Genomic DNA, 19,970 nt, shown 5'->3' on the forward strand with positions numbered 1-19,970 from the left:
TGTGTCATATTTTAGATTCCACATATAAGTAATGTCATATAGTATTTGACTTATTTCACTTAGTATCATAATCACTAGGCTCTCCCATGTTGGCGCACATGGCATTACTGCATTCTTTTCTATGGCTGAGTAGTATTCTATTGTGTATAAATACCCCACACTTCTTTATTAATTCATCTGTTGATGGACATCTAGATTGCTTCCATGTCTTCACTATTATTAATATAAATAGTGTTGTAAATGAGCATTAGGGTACATGTATCTTTTCAAATTGTAGTTTTCTCCAGCTATATGCCCAGGAGTGGGATTGCTGGATCATACGATAACTCTATTTTTAGTTTTTTAAGGAACCTCCATACTGCTCTCTTTCAGGGTCGTACCATTTATATCCCTCCCACCACAGTGTAGGAGGATTCCTTTTTCTCCACTCTCTCTCCGGCATTTGTTATTTGTAGACTTTTCAGTGACAGCCATTCTGACCCATGTGAAGTGGTACCTCATTCTAGTGTTTTAAAATTTATTTTTAATTGGAGGATAATTGCTTTATAGTGTTGTGTTGGTTTCTGCCATATAGCAGCATGAATCAGCCCCAAGTATGCATGTGTCCCCTCCCTCTTGAATCTCCCTCCCACTCCTCACTCCATCCCACCCTTCTAGGTTGTTAACAGAGCACCTTTAACTCCCTGTGTTACCCAGCAACTTCCCCACTAGCTGTCTATTTTACATGCGATAATGTATATGTTTTCAATGCTACTGTCTCAATTTGTCCACCCTCTTCTTCTCCCACCGTGTCCACAAATCCATTCCTATGTCTGTGTCTCTATTCTTGCCCTGCAGGTAGGTTCATTCGTAAAATTTTTCTAAATGCCACATAGTAACAAGGTTTTTAAAGTGGCTAAATGATGCTGTTTAGCATATACAGTTCTTTAGCTAACCCTCAGTTCAAAGATGGAGGTGATTTTAATGTGTTTCATACATTCATTAAGTAAGTTCAGTATGGCAAACCCATGAAAAATATGAACTAAATCTCTGAATGTGTTTACTTGTGTAAGTAGGAGGATCAGTCATGGCTACATCAGGAATATAGTGATGTTGTCAAAGCTTTGTCTCTCTGTCTCTTGGGAAAATTCTCACACATCGCTGGTAGGATGGCCAATCAGTTACGTTAGGCTCATATCCTAAGCTTAGTGATTCTGGTGAAAGGTTTTCCAGATAGCTCCCACAGGAAGGACTCTGGAAGAATCAGCTTTTTCCAGGCCTGAATCATCTTTCATCCCTGAATCAATCACATTTTCATCCTCGAGCCTATCAACCAATTCATAACTAGGATGGGTTAGTGCCTTTGCTCATCAGTGGGTGAGGGAGCAGGGTCGGCCCTTCCTAAAATCACATATTGTGGGTTTCTCACATAAAATAAGGGTTCTGTTGATGAGAAGAAAAGGGATATTGTTTTTGCAAAAAGAAAAAATCAACGTACCTGCCAAATCAGCTTCATTTTCACCTGAGTGTGTGTGTCTAAGAAAAGGAAGAAAAGGTGAAGTCTTCAATGGAAAAACCAAATTATGTCATATCACTGAGAAAAAATAGATTTCTTCAATAGTATAGACAGTGCTTTTATTTTTGTATTTCAATAAGGACTTGGCTAGTATGAGCCTCTTAAAACACCAACTTTAATATTGAAATATGGTAGAAAACAAAGTTAAACATGTCACAATCAAAGTTTCTAGGTTTCAGCTGCTTCTTTTACCTTCTAAGTACTCAATAAATGCTGAGTGAATTAATGAATTACTGTATTACAAAACCATAGAATTTGATGGGGCCTTAGAAGTCATCTAGTTAATCCCTTAGATGGCTGTAGACATCTGCAGTATCCTACAGAGTGGTCATTGAATACTATTTGGACAGTTTCATATGAAAACCCCCACTGATTTCCTCTTGGGGACTTCTTTGCCATATACTGACATCTTATAAAGGATTTAGAAGCTAATAACATTGAACAAAGGTGCATTCACATTGTTTAACTTCTTTTTTCTCTTCCGCTTTACCCCATACATGTAAATGCAAATAACAAGTTACAATTAAGTGATATCTCAAGTAATGTGTTCTGAGAGAATAGTATTGAAACAAGTATACTATCAAGTGTGAAACAGATCGCCAGCCCAGGTTGGATGCATGAGACAAGTGCTCAGGGCTGGTGCACTGGGATGACCCAGAGGGATGGGGTGGGGAGGGAGGTGGGAGGGGGGTTCAGGATGGGGAACACATGTAAATCCATGGCTGATTCAGGTCAATGTATGGCAAAAACCACTACAATACTGTAAAGTAATTAACCTCCAACTAATAAAAATAAATGGAAAAAAAATAAGTAGAGGATCTGAATAGACATTTCTATAATAAAGACATACAAGTGGCCAACAGGTGCAAAAAAAAAAGAAACTCAGATAAACAAGCTGGACTTTGTTCAGGGAAATTGGGGCAGAATTCTGGCCAAGGAATTGATATAAGGGAGACAGAGAAGAAGGCCACAGAGATTTATTTCAGGCAGAGATCCTTCAAGGGCAGCCTTGGAGCTGCCTAAGAGCGAGGCTCAGTAATGGCGATACTGGGTAGTTGATAGCTGGTGGGTTTCCTTGTGGCTGGTGGAAGTGTATTTTCTCTGGGGTTACAGAGAGGAGGGAAATGAGGTGTTGCCTCATCTGGAAGATAGGAAAGTGCAGAGTATCCCAGGGAAGTATCTTGTATTAAGAAACATATACTGTATTGAATCAGGGTAAGGATGGGAAACAAACATCCCATTCCTCTTGTATTATTATCTGTTGTCTCTGGTAACAAAAGTTCTTTATAGAGTGCAGTGTGCTGTGCATTATTATATGTATATATATATATAATATATTATATATATAATTATCATTCATTGCAATATTACTTTTTTCTTATTGTTATATTTTTTTCCATAGATAAATCCTATATGTAAGCAATCTCTAAATACATCCCACTTTGGGGTTAACTTGTCTTGTTCTATTTTTGGTTTAAATAGACTATCCTAAAATATTCTCTGAATTTTTGTATGTTTGGTAATTTCGCACTCTCAAGAAGCCAAAAGAAATTCTTCAGCTTTTAAAACTAGATTTTATGCTCTTCTATACTTAGATGCTGGGAGGGATTGGGGGCAGGGGGAGAAGGGGACGAGAGGATGAGATAGCTGGATGGCATCACTGACTCGATGGACAAGAGTTTGAGTAAACTCTGGGAGTTGGTGATGGACAGGAAGGCCTGGCGTGCTGTGATTCATGGGGTCACAAAGAGCCGGACACAACTGAGTGACTGAGCTGAACTGAACTGATACTTAGGATGTATTTTAGATTACCTGATAGAGAGCATGTGGTGTGTTTTCAAGAAAACATTAGAAAATTGATATTCAGATCTCATTCGTAAGCAAGAAATTTCAGGTGATGTCTTAATCCTGACTCTGAAATGTGATCTAATAACAAAAATGCTTGGCAGTAGAATTAGAATCAGATTGACAGTAAACTATAATATTTATTAATTCAAAGACTGTTATATTTGTATATAAACATAATTCACCCATCAGCAAATGGCAATTCTTAACAAATTAGTCATTAGTATGAATTGTACGATGAGTTTTGAAACAAACTGGTGAGGACAATTCTTTGCGTTAGAAGAAATAGCAGGAGACCACTATAAACTTTGATTTAGAATGCATTTTATATCAGCATTGGAAATGTGGTTGTGATAATCACAGAACATGTTTAATTTCACATATGTTTACTTCATTTTAGTGAGGCATGCCTCACAGAGGCTTAAAAAGGAATATGTTGATGTCTTCCTAGTCATTCATATAGCCCTCAGCCAGTAGGAACTACAAATCCCAGAATACAACATTCCATTCTTAAACACAGATTTCAGACTCAGTTTGATGAGATAATATGATTTACCATGAAGTCCGAAATGCTCACTTGAACTTTACTAAACATAGACCTTTGTCAGGTTTGGTACATTTCTATACTCAATTTTAAGAAGCAAAATATTTGAGGTACTGCCCACCTCATCTGTATATGTGATACAATTATTTTCATACATTAAAAAAATAGCCATTTCACCATAGTGAACTAGTGTAAAATTTAAGGACAAAATAATCAATTAAGAATTTTTCTGGAGGAGCAATTCTTTCTAAAATGTTCTAAAAACAATTCTTTCTAACATAGTTGTTCCTTGGAAGTAGCTTACTGTTATTTTGACTCAGATTTAAATATCTTATTAATGTATTTTGGACTTTTATTAGTTCTGAAATTATTAGTGAAGGCTATAGACTGGCGTTCATGTAGGCACTTCTAATTGGAAATCATTTTCTATTAAAGGTTTGAAGTCATTTTGTCCATTCCTGCAAGGACCTCAATGTGTTCTCCATCCAATGTTTTTATAAATGTGCAATAATTATGCTAGTAATGTAATTAAAAAATCATTTTCTATTAAAGGTTTGAAGTCATTTTGTCTATTCCTGCAAGGACCTCAATGTGTTCTCCATCCAATATTTTTATAAATATGCAATAATTATGCTAGTAATGTAATTAAAATAATTACAGCCTACCAGGTTCCTCTATCCATGAGATTTTCCAGGCTAGAGTACTGGAGTGGGTTGCCAGTTCCTTCTCCTGGGTCAGGAAGATCCCCTGGAGAAGGAACTGGCAACCCACTCCAGTACTGTAGCCTGGAAAATCCCATGGATGGAGGAACCTGGTAAGCTGCAGTTCATGGGGTTGCTAAGAGTCGGACACGACTAAGTGACTTCACTTTCACTTCTTATACTAGTAATGTAATTAAAATAATAGCTCACATTTATTGAATATAGCCTTCAGCCAACAGGAACTACAAATCCCAGAATGCAACATTCCAATCTTAAACATGGATTTCAGACTCATTTCAAACATTTATTGAATGCTTACTATATACCAGGCACTTTACTAAGAGCTTCCATGTGTTACTTTGTTCAATCTTCATAAAACCTTATAAAGTAGATGGTATTATTGTTCCTATTTTACAATAGGCCAAGACTTAATGAGAAAAATTAGCTTATAAAATGTGCAGAGCTGCTAAAGTGAATCTAAAATGTGGACCACAGCTTCTGTGTCTTAATTCACTATGTCATACTGCATACCTTGCATCACAAATGAAGCATTCTTATTGTATACTGTGGCCAGTACATCACCACCAGTGTAATAACACCTCAATTTTATGAGTTTTTGTTGATGAGAAAAACATCATCTTTGAGCCTGAAAGGCAGGATAGTACCTCAAAATTTTCTTCATGAGCAAAACTTGTTTCCTCCTGTGAGAAGTAAATTTTTAAATTTCATCAAGAAATGTTAAAATAGATAGTTGAAATAATTATTCCAGAAGCAAGCCCTGAGCAAAAAAAATCTTCATCTCATTTTCCAGATTACTAAATGCATCAATCAAATTATCAGAATAATTGCTGAACTTTTCACTTATGTTTCCTGGCAGCATATACTTCATAGCTATTGTGATTCCACAAGAATAATATCAAGTACTCTTTATGTTTGTGAAACATATCAGTTTGATGTGTTGTTGATGCTTCCTAGGAGCTTCACACCATCCATTACCCTGTCCTTAACCTTCAACCTTCCTGCATCAAACTCTGGGATGACTTCATCTCTGGACTCTGTTAACCCTACCACATCCGCCTCTGTTCTTGAGGTTTCCTAATATCCAGATGTTTTGTTATCCAGCACATCTCTCCCCTTTTTAAACATACTCTCCCAATCTTTCTGGTTCAATCCTATGGTTTTTCCCCACTTGAAGCTTTCCCCACATTTTACCTTCCCCAAGTGGTACCACCACAAGACTGAGTGGGCCAAAGTGGTTTCTTGTTGGTTGGAAGGTATTGACCACACAGCTTGTCAGCAGGGAGCATCTCTGGGCAGTTTGCTGTCACTGCAGCTACACATTTGACAGGTAGGTGCCTCCCCCAAGGCCCCACTCACCATCCTATCTCCTCTGTCACGTTGTTTCTCAAATCGTGCTTCTCAGATCACTAGGAATTTAGAGATACATTCTCAGAGAGCCTGTGAACCTAAATTATTACAGGTTTTTAATGGGATGATCTTAAGATATTTAAGTAGCTAAACTTCAGAGCTTACACTTGTATTTTTCATGCGGTGTCTCTAAAGAAGTAGTTTGGCTTTTTTTTTTTTAAGTGATTTTTCAAACTGGGAGTCCACCAACCTGTTTTTTTGAGTTCTGAGTTCTCACGATTGAGAAACACTGCTCTACTATACTGGAAATGGGCCTGGCTACACACTCCTCATACATCCACTGTGTGCTTCCTAGAAGTCTTGTACTCTGCCGTATACTGGGAGTTTAAAAAGTCCTGTCCTCAAGGGTTAGTGGGAAGTAAGATATATAGAAAGACAGTCGTTATATATTGTAATGGTGCTAGTCAGTTGGTACAAACCTTCTAGAGAACAACTTTAGCAATTGAATCAAGAGCATTGAAAAAGTGGGATAACCTTTAAGCCAATCATTCCACTCTTAGGAATTTATTTTGGGGAAATAAAAAAGAGCCACAAAGATTTATATGAAAGGATGAAGAAGTCAAATGAAATGAAGAATGTTGGAATTGACTCAGCCTGATATTTTTTAAATGTTAAAAAATGGAGGCAAGGTTTAATGTTTAACAATAGGAGGATACTTAAGTTATGGCACCCCACTAATGGGTATTAGACAACCCCTAAACATAGTAATTCTTTGCTCCATTACTTTGGCTACCTGATGGAAAGAGCTGACTCATTAGAAAAGACCCTGATGATGGGTAAAATTGAAGGCAGGAGGAGAAGGGAAAGACAGAGGATGAAATGGTTGGATGATATCACCAACTCAATGGACATGAGTTTGAGCAAACTCGAGGAGATGGTGAAGGACAGCGAAGCCTGACGTGCTGCAGTCCATGGGATCACAGGGTTGGACACAACTGAGCAACTGAACAACAAAAACAACAAAACATAATAATTATAGAAAATATTGAAAGAACTCGTAATGTTAAGCAGAAAAACAGCACATAACTTTCTACATTAGAGGTGAGCAAACATTTTCCAGTAATATGTCACATTGGTTAACATTTTAGGCTTTGTGGGTCATATGAATTTGAGAGTTGAAACTATTAAAACTCTGCTATTTTAATGTGAAAACAGCCACAGACAGTGCATAAACAATTGGGCATGGTTGTCAATAAAAATTTATTTATGGACATTGAAATTTGAATTTTGTATAGTTTTCATCTGGCAGGAAATATCAATAGTAGTTTTAAATTTTTCATTTTCAACCATTTAAAAAATATGAAGCCTGTTCTTAGCTTGCAGACCGTGTGAAAACAGATGGCAGGCTGGATTTGGACCGTGGGCCGTAGTTTTCTGATCTCTGATCTATACTATATGATTTTATGTGTGTGTGTGTGTGTGTGTGTGTGTGTAGGGAAAACCATAAGAATATTAATGGTGGTTATCTCTGGGAAGTGGGATTATAGGTTATTTTTTTTAATGATTTTTAAAATATTTTTACTCATTCTTAATATGAAATGACATTTTTGATAATCAGAAAAGTAAAAAAATTAATTCACTATAATAATTGCTATAATAGTGGAAAGCACTTTAAAGGGATAAATACCTCAGATTCATGGAGGCTGAGGGTGAGGAAAGGATTGCTGAAAGAGTCAAAACTAAACAGTGTGTGAAAGGACGATGAAGAATTTCTCAAGCGTGGTGAGTCACAGGAGGGAGAGAGAAGAGGGGACGGCAACAAGGAAAAGTGTTCCAGGCTGAGAGTGGGAGGTTAGGCTGTGGGAAAGTTAGGGAACCACAGGAATGTCAGAGGCTGGAGAGCAGCGTGAGGGAGAGAGCAGAGAGAAGATCAGAGAGAGAATCAGGCGCTGAGGGTCTTATTTGCTGTGCTTAACACTTTGCATTTGTATCTTGAAATCATTTGAAAACCACTGGAAGATTGGTAAGTTGCTAAAGGAAGTGATCGTATTTCTTATTTAGAAAGACCTACATGGCATCAGGGCAGAGAATGAATTGGGTAAGGGTGGGATGGGAGGCAGGAAGACAAGTCGAGAGGCTGTTGTAGGAATCCATGTGAGAAGTGAGAGACTAAATCAGGGTAAGGCGGTGGGTGGGGGAGTGGAAACAGAGGAAGGAGAAAGTTTGAATGAAATATAGACTATTGACTAATTAGATCTTGGAATTGAAGGAGATATGGGGGAGAGAGGAGTAAAAGTTGTCTTCCATGTTTCTGCTCCTGAAAGGCAGGTGAGTGGGAGATTTGGTGGAGAAGATGGCATGATCAGTTTTAGATGTCTTGAACATGAGAGCGTTGTTGGGTGTTTGGGTTCAATTTTTCAATACAGTTTAAAAATCAGGAGAAACGAATTACATAGACAGTGATTGTAGTAATAAGAACTTATGCACTCACTTGGAAAGAAGTGTTAAATAATAATTTTCTTTTTCTCTTCCCCTCCTTCCCTCATGGATTCTGTAGAAACACAATCTAATCAGTACTAGTGGCTCATTGTGATAGTCCATTCAGACTTTGGGGTCACTTGCCCTTGAGACCACATTAAAATTTTGTGAAGAAGTTGAGTATAGTTTGAAAAAAGTCACACAAATGATTTTATTATAATCTCCCTCGTCCTACCCCTGACACCTACTTGTTGAGTGAGAAGAAATGAGCAAAAACTGTGATTTCCTGGAGGATTGTGGCTCCACAACCTAGGAAGCTACCTGGATGTGATCGGAAGCCGATCCCCTGTGTGGAGGGCAGGGAGAAACAAAGAGGTGGACCAGTCCAGATGGCAGGTGGTGGGTTTAACAACCAAGGGAACTTATTTAGGAGGCTTGTCCTGGGCAGCCACAAGACAGCCTCTCTGGCCCTGTCTGCTAAATCTTAAACATTCGTATAGATTCTTTCACTGCGTTCAGTCATGTGTTCCATCCAGATAGTCTCAACACCACATCACTATCTCAAGGCTGTGTCTGTGGGGGCAACTTCTGGAAGCCAGGAATGTAAACCTACTAAACATAGAGGAGGGAGTGAAGAGCCTCTAATTGCCTGGATCCAGCTTGCAGGTCAACCACCAGGTCAGGTCCCTTCAATGACCTCCCCTAACAGACCCCGGTGAGTGACAGTTAGAGTGTTAGTCACTCAGTTGTGTCCAACTCTTTGCAACCCCATGGACGATAGCCCACCAGGCTCCTCTGTCCACGGAATTCTCAAGGCAAGAATACTGGAGTGGGTTGCCATTCCCGCCTCCAGGGGATCTTCCCAACCCAGGGATTGAACCTGGGTCTCCGGCATTGCAGGCAGATTCTGGCTGCATTGCAGGCAGCCAGCAGGGAAACCCAACAGACACCTAGACATTTAAAAATTAGGCAGAGAAAGTGAGCCTGTATAAGAGTACCAAAGCACAGAAGGAAAATCAAAGTATACTTGTAGTTGATGGAAGAAAAAAATTTTTAAGGAGCACATAGCAGTATTAATCACAAACAAGTGATTAAATGAGGATTATTTAGCATTGATAAATGTGAGGTCATTGTGGATCTATGCAAGAATATTTCACTGGCATGGTGGGAATAGAAGCTATTCAGAAGTGAGTTGAGAAGTAGATGAGGATTAAGAAAAAGCTGAAGTATCAAAGAAAGGAAAACAACACTATCCAAATTAGATGCTTCCCTCCTCAATTTTCAGATATATTACCACAGTTTGTACCATTTGATTAAGAGATGCTTGAAAAATTCTTGATGAATGGTTGAGAACGTGGATGAGTAAATATGCTCTTGAATAACATCAGGTTCCATTAGGTATTATCTACTCTGAATCCTAGGAGTTGTTGAAAGTATGATTGTATTGTGTTTGAACAAGTGACTGATTTTAGCTGTAATGGAGGATAAAGAGCCTCTTTCTATTCAAGTGAAATAACTTTCTACAGATTCCTGTTGACTGAGGATGTTTTAAGTGCTGTGGGAATGATATATAAACATTTAAACCGTAAAACACTCTACCAATTTTATTATCTGTACTGCAGTATTATTACTGCACAAATAATAAGACATGCAAAAATGAGATTTCTTCCCCTTTAGGTGTGTTTTCAGATACTAATTTATCTTTTGACTTTACGGTTTTTGATAGTCTTCAACCTGGAGGAGCATCTTCTCTTCAATTAGGTAAGAAGTCCATCTATAGCCAACAGCAACTGCATGTGTAACCACCCAGTCGTGTCTGACTGTTTGCTATCCAATTCGCTGGAGTCCACCAGACTCCTCAGTCCATGGGATTTCCCAGGCAAGAATACAGGAGTGGGTTGCCATTTCCTTCTCCAGGGGATCTTTCTGACCTAGGGATTGATCTTGTGTCTCCCACAGTTGAGAGAGGCCATTTGAAGAGATGGGGTGAAGGTGGGCTCACTTCAGGTGTTCAAAGTTATATCCCTCAAGGTTACCTGGTATTAATTTCCATGATACATTAATCCTATGAAAGTTTTAAAAGAATTCTTCAAGTGTATATAAGGAGTGAGAGACATAGACTTGCAGGGCATTGTCAAGGGTTTTCTTGACAACTATGGGAAATCTGGGATCTGTGGCACTCTGGGAAATGAGGAGGCAAAATTTGGGACCATCTAAGAAAAGTTTTTTCCAAAAAGTATGGAAGGTTTTGCTCCTAAACTGAAGGAGCCCTGTTGGTCTAGAACGAGTCTGTGTTGCAGTTTTGTTAGACAGTTCCTAAGGCTGATGTCAAATTGGAATAAGTGGCTTCTAAACTCTCTAACAGCCTGTGAAATAAAGTGAAATGATTTTCAAGAGAAAGTAAATGAAACCTCTTAGACCTCTCACACATTCTACCACCAACATTTGTGTAAGGCGTTCAGTGTTTCTCAGTAAGATTTTCATTTGGGGGGACAATTCTTCTCCGCACTCCTCCCCCATAAATCACACAAACACATGGTGACAATTAGAAATGCCTTAACATGACTGCTACTGGAGCTGTAAATACGAGTGAGATAAAACTTAGATCTCTTGTGTCTGTTTCACAGATTTGAAATCATCATGATTAACATACATCGGTAGTATGACCTCTAGCCCTCTCCAATAGAACTTTACTTGCCTTTGTGTTTCAGGCTACTGAACTGATAGATCCTATTCCTTGAGGGAAGAAAGAGGTAGTCATTTTGAGGACTCAGCATTAAAATAGAACAGTAAGAACTGAGTGGAATTCCTAACACTTTTACCAAAGTTGGGGAAGAAGTATCACAGAGATCCAAGTACTATACATCAAACACCTGCATGGTGAATTTTGCTTTGTGTGCAGATCAGCCTCCATTCCAGGAATCTCCCAGAAATAAACCCCAACTGGTTATTATCTTAGATTTTACATTGGTTTAGAAATGTCTCTATTCTATGAATCCTACCTAGTTCACTCTGTTGAAATCCCTGTCTCCTCCATTATTTCAGATGGTGTTTGATAGGGGAACATTGAACTGTACCTGGCCTTGATCCCAGCACTCCAAGAGTGATCTGAATTCCAAGAGAATTTGGAGCAGATAGTTTTCTGCCAATCTTCAAGGCGAATGTCAACTGGCTTCCTTGGAAAAATCCCAAGTGTAATTTTTACCAAATTAAACCCCAAAGGTTCTGCAAGAATGTTCCAGCCTTGGGATTACAGTGAATCAAACATTTTGCAGTTCATACTGGAGGTCATGGGAAAATCCCAAGGAAATATAGAAAACCAGATCTGTAGCCCTTCAAGCTGCCTGTCCCCAAAACTCCTGTGTTATTTGTTTATAAGATGTCATGTCAGTGGGAAAAGAACAGTATTAAGAGAAACCTATATGTATATAATAAGGCTAAATATACTTCCAAAGGCAACCCTATTTGATAGAGAAGTAGCCAACTTTCAGATTCATCTTACCACCTTCTTGTCAAACCTGAGAAATATCATTGAAAGTCTAAGTGTTCACTTGCTTTGTTCTAGAATTAGTTTATTGTTCACTATTTCTTATTCCCTTCTGCATCTCTGTCATGGGATTGTCATGTTTTTCTGCTCTCAGTTCTTTGTAGAGTCTTTGTCAGATGATTGCAGTATCTTAGAATTTAAAACTTCTAATTTAAGTCTTGAGCCATCATAAGTAGAAATTGAGGCCAAGTTATTCCATTTTATTTTATTTATTTATTTATTTTAGAGTGGGTTTTTTTTTTTCCATTTATTTTTATTAGTTGGAGGCTAATTACTTTACAATATTGTAGTGGGTTTTGTCATACATTGACATGAATCAGCCATGGAGTTACATGTATTCCCCATCCTGACCCCCCCTCCCACCTCCCTCCCCACCCAATTCCTCTGGGTCTTCCCAGTGCACCAGGCCCGAGCACTTGTCTCATGCATCCAACCTGGGCTGGTGATCTGTTTCACTATAGATAATATACATGTTTCGATGCTGTTCTTTTTTTGTGTGTGTGTGTGTGTGTTTTTTTGTTTTATTTTATTTTATTTTATTTTTTTATTAGTTGGAGGCTAATTACTTCACAACATTTCAGTGGGTTTTGTCATACATTGATATGAATCAGCCATAGATTTACACGTATTCCCCATCCTGATCCCCCCTCCCACCTCCCTCTCCACCCGATTCCTCTGGGTCTTCCCAGTGCACCAGGCCGGAGCACTTGTCTCATGCATCCCACCTGGACTGGTGATCTGTTTCACCATAGATAGTATACATGCTGTTTTTTCGAAACATCCCGCCCTCACCTTCTCCCACAGAGTTCAAAAGTCTGTTCTGTATTTCTGTGTCTCTTTTTCTGTTTTGCATATAGGGTTATCATTACCATCTTTCTAAATTCCATATATATGTGTTAGTATGCTGTAATGTTCTTTATCCTTAGGGCTTACTTCACTCTGTATAATGGGTTCCAGTTTCATCCATCTCATTAGAACTGATTCAAATGAATTCTTTTTAATGGCTGAGTAATAGTCCATGGTGTATATATACCACAGCTTCCTTATCCATTCATCTGCTGATGGGCATCTAGGTTGCTTCCATGTCCTGGCTATTACAAACAGTGCTGCGATGAACATTGGGGTGCACGTGTCTCTTTCAGATCTGGTTTCCTCGGTGTGTATGCCCAGAAGTGGTATTGCTGGGTCATATGGCAGTTCTAATTCCAGATTTTTAAGAAATCTCCACATTGTTCTCCATAGTGGCTGTACTAGTTTGCATTCCCACCAACAGTGTCAGAGGGTTCCCTTTTCTCCACACCTTCTCCAGCATTTATTGCTTGTAGACTTTTGGATAGCAGCCATCCTGACTGGCGTGTAATGGTACCTCATTGTGGTTTTGATTTGCATTTCTCTGATAATGAGTGATGCTGAGCATCTTTTCATGTGTTTGTTAGCCATCTGTATGTCTTCTTTGGAGAAATGTCTGTTTAGTTCTTTGGCCCATTTTTTGATTGGGTCTTTTATTTTTCTGGAATTGAGCTGCAGGAGTTGCTTGTATATTTTTGAGATTAATCCTTTGTCTGTTTCTTTGTTTGCTATTATTTTCTCCCAACTGAAGGCTGTCTTTTCACCTTGCTTATAGTTTCCTTTGTTGTGCAAAAGCTTTTAAGTTTCATTAGGTCTCATTTGTTTATTTTTGCTTTTATTTCCAATATTTTGGGAGGTGGGTCATAGAGGATTCATGGCTGCTGTGATTCATGTTGGAGAGTGTTTTGCCTATGTTCTCCTCTAGGAGTTTTATAGTTTCTGGTCTTACATTTAGATCTTTAATCCATTTTGAGTTTATTTTTGTGTATGGTGTTAGAAAGTGTTTTAGTTTCATTCTTTTACAAGTGGTTGACCAGTTATCCCAGCACCACTTGTTAAAGAGGTTGTCTTTTTTCCATTGTATATCCTTGCCTCCTTTGTCAAAGATAAGGTGTCCATAGGTACATGGATTTATCTCTGGGCTTTCTGTTCTGTTTCATTGATCTATATTTCTGTCTTTGTGCCAGTACCATACTGTCTTGATGACTGTGGCTTTGTAGTAGAGTCTGAAGTCAGGCAGGTTGATTCCTCCAGTTCCATTCTTCTTTCTCAAGATTACTTTGGCTATTTGAGGTTTTTTGTATTTCCATACAAATTGTGAAATTCTTTGGTCTAGTTCTGTGAAAAATACCGTTGGTAGCTTGATAGGGATTGCATTGAATCTATAGATTGCTTTGGGTAGAATAGCCATTTTGACAATATTGATTCTTCCAATCCATGAACACGGTATGTTTCTCCATCTGTTTGTGTCCTCTTTGATTTCTTTCATCAGTGTTTTATAGTTTTCTATGTATAGGTCTTTTGTTTCTTTAGGTAGATATACTCCTAAGTATTTTATTCTTTTTGTTGCAATGGTGGATGGTATTGTTTCCTTAATTTCTCTTTCTGTTTTCTCATTGTTAGTGTATAGGAAATTAAGGGATTTCTGTGTGTTAATTTTATATCCTGCAACTTTACTATATTCGTTGATTAGCTCTAGTAATTTTCTGGTAGAGTCTTTAGGGTTTTCTATGTAGAGGATCATGTCATCTGCAAACAGCGAGAGTTTCACTTCTTTTCCTATCTGGATTCCTTTTACTTCTTTTTCTGCTCTGATCGCTGTGGCCAAAACTTCCAAAACTACGCTGAATAGTAGTGGTGAGAGTGGGCACCCTTGTCTTGTTCCTGACTTTAGGGGAAATGCTTTCAATTTTTCACCATTGAGGGTAATGTTTGCTGTGGGTTTGTCATATATAGCTCTTATTATGTTGACGTATGTTCCTTCTGTTCCTGCTTTCTGGAGAGTTTTAATCATAAATGGGTGTTGAATTTTCTCAAAGGCTTTTTCTGCATCTATTGAGATAATCATATGGTTTTTATCTTTCAATTTGTTAATGTGGTGTATTACATTGATTGATTTGTGGATATTAAAGAATCCTTGCATTCCTGGGGTAAAGCCCACTTGGTCATGATGTATGATCTTTTTAATATGTTGTTGGGTTCTGTTTTCTAGAATTTTGTTAAGGATTTTTGCATCTCTGTTCATCAGTGATATTGGCCTGTAGTTTTCTTTTTTTTGTGGCATCTTTGTCTGGTTTTGGAATTAGGGTGATGGTGGCCTCATAGAATGAGTTTGGAAGTTTATCTTCTTCTGCAATTTTCTGGAAGAGTTTGAGTAAGGTAGGTGTTAGCTCTTCTCTAAATTTTTGGTAGAATTCAGCTGTGAAGCCATCTGGTCCTGGGCTTTTGTTTGCTGGAAGATTTTTGATTACAGTTTCGATTTCCTTGCCTGTGATGGGTCTGTTAAGATCTTCTATTTCTTCCTGGTTCAGTTTTGGAAAGTTATACTTTTCTAAGAATTTGTCCATTTCTTCCAAGTTGTCCATTTTATTGGCATAGAGCTGCTGGTAGTAGTCTCTTATGATCCTTTGTATTTCAGTGTTGTCTGTTGTGATCTCTCCATTTTCATTTCTAATTTTGTTAATTTGGTTCTTCTCTCTTTGTTTCTTAATGAGTCTTGCTAATGGTTTGTCAATTTCGTTTATTTTTTCAAAAAACCAGCTTTTAGCTTTGTTGATTTTTGCTATGGTCTCTTTAGTTTCTTTTGCATTTATTTCTGCCCAATTTTTAAGATTTCTTTCCTTCTACTAACCCTGGGGTTCTTCATTTCTTCCTTCTCTAATTTCTTTAGGTGTACAATTAGGTTATTTATTTGACTTTTTTCTTGTTTCTTGATGTAAGCCTGTAATGCTATGAACCTTCCCCTTAGCACTGCTTTTACAGTGTCCCATAGGTTTTGGGTTGTTGTGTTTTCATTTTCATTCATTTCTATGCATATTTTGATTTCTTTTTTTATTTCTTCTTTGATTTGTTGGTTATTCAGAAACGTGTTATCTAGCCTCCATATGTTTGAATTTTTAACAATTTTTTTTTCCTGTAATTGAGATCTAATCTTACTGCATTGTGATCAGAAAAGATGACTGGAATGATTTCAATTTTTTTGAATTTTCCAAGACTAGATTTATGGCCCAGGATGTGATCTATTCTGGAGAAGATTCCATGTACACTTGAGGAAAAGGTGAATTTGATTGTTTTGGGGTGAAATGTCCTATAGATATCAATTAGGTCTAGCTGGTCCATTGTGTCATTTAAGGTTTGTGTTTCCTTGTTAATTTTCTGTTTAGTTGATCTAGCCATAGTTTTGAGTGGGGTATTAGAGTCTCCCCCTATTATTGTGTTACTATTAATTTCCTCTTTCATACTCGTTAGCGTTTGCCTTACATATTGCGGTGCTCCTATGTTGGGTGAATATATATTTATAATTGTTATATCTTCTTCTTGGATTAAACCTTTGATCATTATGTAGTGTCCTTCTTTGTCTCTTTTCACATCCTTTATTTGAAAGTCTATTTTATCTGATATGAGTATTGCGACTCCTGCTTTCTTTTGGTCTCCGTTTGCGTGAAATATTTTTTTCCAACCCTTCACTTTTAGTCTGTATATGTCTCTTGTTTTGAGGTGGGTCTCTTGTAGACAGCATATATAGGGGTCTTGTTTTTGTATCCATTCAGCCAATCTTTGTCTTTTGGTTGGGGCATTCAACCCATTTACATTTAAGGTAATTATTGATAGGTGTGGTCCCATTGCCATTTACTTTGTTGTTTTGGGTTCACGTTTATACAACCTTTCTGCATTTCCTGTCTAGAGAAGATCCTTTAGCATTTGTTGAAGAGCTGGTTTGGTGGTGCTGAATTCTCTCAGCTTTTGCTTGTCTGTAAAGCTTTTGAATTCTCCTTCATATCTGAATGAGATCCTTGCTGGATACAGTAATCTAAGTTGTAGGTTATTCTCTTTCATTACTCTAAGTATGCCCTGCCATTTCCTTCTGGCCTGGAGGGTTTCTACTGATAGATCAGCTGTTATCCTTATGGGACTCTCTTTGCGTATTATTTGTTGTTTCTCCCTTGCTGCTTTTAATATCTGTTCTTTGTGTTTGATCTTTGTTAATTTGATTAATATGTGTCTTGGGGTGTTTTGCCTTGGGTTTATCCTGTTTGGGACTCTCTGGGTTTCTTGGACTTGGGTGGCTATTTCCTTCCACATTTTAGGGAAGTTTTCAGCTATTATCGCCTTGAGTATTTTCTCATGGCCTTTCTTTTTGTCTTCTTCTGGGACTCCTATGATTCGAATGTTGGGTGGGGCATTTCACATTGTCCCAGAGGTCCCTGAGGTGGTCCTCATTTCTTTTGATTCTTCTTTGTTTTTTCCTCTCTGCTTCATTTATTTCCACCATTTTATCTTCTACCTCACTTATCCTATCTTCTGTCTCCATTATTCTACTCTTTGTTCCCTCCAGAGTGTTTTTGATCTCATTTATTGCATTATTCATTTTTAATTGACTCTTCTTTATTTCTTCTAGGTCTTTATTAAACATTTCTTGCATCTTCTCAATATTTGTCTCCAGGCTATTTATCTGTAACTCCATTTTGTTTTCAAGATTTTGGATCATTTTTATTATCATTATTCTAAATTCTTTTTCAGGTAGATTCCCTATCTCCTCCTCTTTTGTTTGACTTGGTGGGCATTTTTCATGTTCCTTTACCTGTAGGGTATTTCTCTGCCTTTTCATCTTGTTTAGATTGCTGTGTCTGGAGTGGGCTTTCTGTATTCTGGAGGTCTGTGGTTCCTTTTTATTGTGGAGGTTTTACCCAGTGGGTGGGGTTGGATGATTGGCTTGTCAAGGTTTCCTGGTTAGGGAAGCTTGCGTCAGTGTTCTGGTGCGTGGAACTAGATTTCTTCTCTCTGGAGAGCAATGGAGTGCCCAGTAATGAGTTTTGAGTTGGGTCTATGTGTTAGGTATGACTTTGGGCAGCCTGTATGTTGATGCTCAGGCCTATGTTCCTGCGTTGCTGGAGAATTTGCGTGGTATGTCTTGCTCTGAAACTTACTGGCTCTTGGGTGGTGGTTGGTTTCAGTGTAGATATGGAGGATTTTGGACAGTCTCTTATTACTTAATGTTCCATGTAGTCAGGAGTTTTCTGGTGTTCTCAGGTTTTGGGCTTAAGTCTCCTGCCTCTGGATTTCGGTTTTATTCTTCCAGTAGTCTCAAGACTTCTCCAACTATACAGCACTGATAATAAAACTTCTAGGTTAATGGTGAAAAGATTCTCCGCCGTGAGGGACACCCAGAGAGGTTCACAGAGTTACATGAAAAAGAGGAGAGAGAGGAGGGAGATAGAGATGAGCAGGGGAGAAAAAGGGGGACTCAAGAGGAGAGAGACAGATCTACGCAGTTGTCTGTTCCCAAAGTGTTCTCCGTAGCCCAGACACCCACAAAGATTCACAGAATTGGATTGGGAAGAGAAGGGGAAAGGAGGAAATAGAGGTGTTCTGAGGTAGAAAACGGAGAGTCAAAATTGGGAGAGAGTAATCAACACATTCCTGAATAAAAATGGGAACTGAATATTGGATTCTTAAATGTCCAAAATTTATATCACATACTGAAAAACAAAGATTAAAAATCTAGAGTAGAGGTTAGACTCTTAAAAATACAATATTAAAAACAAAAACACAAAAAATTTTAGAAATATATATGAAGTTCAGTTTAAAAATAGGGCTTCTTTTTTTTTTTTTTTTTTGCAAGGTTATAGTGAAATGAAAATGAAAATTAAGGAGTAGTAGAGGAGTAATAGGGGACTTTAAAAGGAAATAAGAGGGGAAAAAAAGAGAAAAGAAAAAAGAAAAAAATTTTTTCCTAATTAAAAAATCATAAAAATCTATGAAAATGAAAGTTAAGGTGTAATGGGGGAGTAATAGGGAATTTTAAAAGAAAACAAAAGAGAAAAAATAAAAAAGAAAAGAGAAAAAAAATTTTTTTAATTAAAAAGAAAAAAAAAAGTAAAAAGATATCGAGGAATTTCTCTGGAGCTGTTGCGGTCAGTGTGGGTTCGGTTCAGTTTCAGGTAGCTCCTCGTTCCAGCTTACACTTCTCAATATCTACAGGCCCCTTCCGGTGTAGTCGGTGTTACCTAGAGGGATTTTAATCTGTTGCACCGGTCCCTTCTGAAGCCGTTCCCTTTGTTTATTTGGCTTCTGTTTGCCGGTCTCTTCAGTGCCTCATTTCCGCCCTGACCCAGGCGGGCCGAGGTGGTCTCTTGTTCCGGTTGCTAGTTCCGTCGCTCTGCGGGGAGGGGCTGGCACTGCTTTCCCGTCTATGCTGCTCAGGCTCCCGGCTGCTCTATATGGAGCGTGCCCTATGCTGCGCGTGGTTCCAGCCCTCGGGTGTTCCACAAAAGCGCAGAACAAAAAGCCACGCCTGTGTTTTGTGCCTTACCCATCGGAGCGGCTGAGGCATCCAGGAGCTTGACGGGCGCACTCTCCCCGGGTGTGGCGCGCCTTCTCCCCTGTGCGGTCCCAGTCTCAGTTTCCGTCCGCACCAATCGGGTGCGTGCGCCTCCTGCCCTCCGCGTCCCCAGCCCCAGTCCCCGCCCGCGCCGGTTGGGTGCCTGTGCCCTGTGTCTCGCCGCGACCCTCCCGGCGGATGTCGACCATTCAGAATCTCAGGAGGTCTTTGGTTAGAAACTGGAGGCCTGTTTGCAGTTTGGTAGGGGATGCGGACCTTGGGGCCGAGCCTGCCCCTTTCCCTCCCCCCTGCCTCCTGCCTCCGGCGGGGCTGGGCCGGTCTGCAGCCTGCGAGCTCTTCTCTGGACTTGCTCGGTCCCTTTGTTCTGCGAATGGCCGGCAGTGTGTTCAGGCCGGTTAATTATCTCTCTCTCTCTCTTGCTATCCCACAGTTTAAGTTGGTAACTCACAAAAGCTCCCTCCGATTGCCCTCAGGGCACTCAGGCCCGGTCCTTACCCTAAGCAATGCCGCTGGCTCCTCTC

At 38.9% G+C, this 19,970-nt stretch overlaps 1 protein-coding gene across 7 annotated transcripts in view; it reads left to right on the forward strand.

Annotated features, from left to right (window-relative positions):
- Positions 1 to 19,970, forward strand: part of CCDC141 (coiled-coil domain containing 141) — a 224,136-nt gene that overhangs the window by 34,211 nt on the left and 169,955 nt on the right. The window contains exon 1 of one of the 7 annotated variants that reach the window (XM_043894546.1): positions 7,914 to 8,036. The exons of the other annotated variants lie outside the window; for them this stretch is intronic. The gene's annotated coding sequence lies outside the window, so the exon portion shown is untranslated. Of the gene's footprint in view, positions 1 to 7,913; positions 8,037 to 19,970 lie in introns of those variants that run through there. 7 annotated transcript variants of the gene reach the window in all.

This window comes from Cervus elaphus, chromosome 33 (genome assembly GCF_910594005.1).
Source record: "Cervus elaphus chromosome 33, mCerEla1.1, whole genome shotgun sequence".
Lineage (NCBI taxonomy): Eukaryota > Metazoa > Chordata > Mammalia > Artiodactyla > Cervidae > Cervus > Cervus elaphus.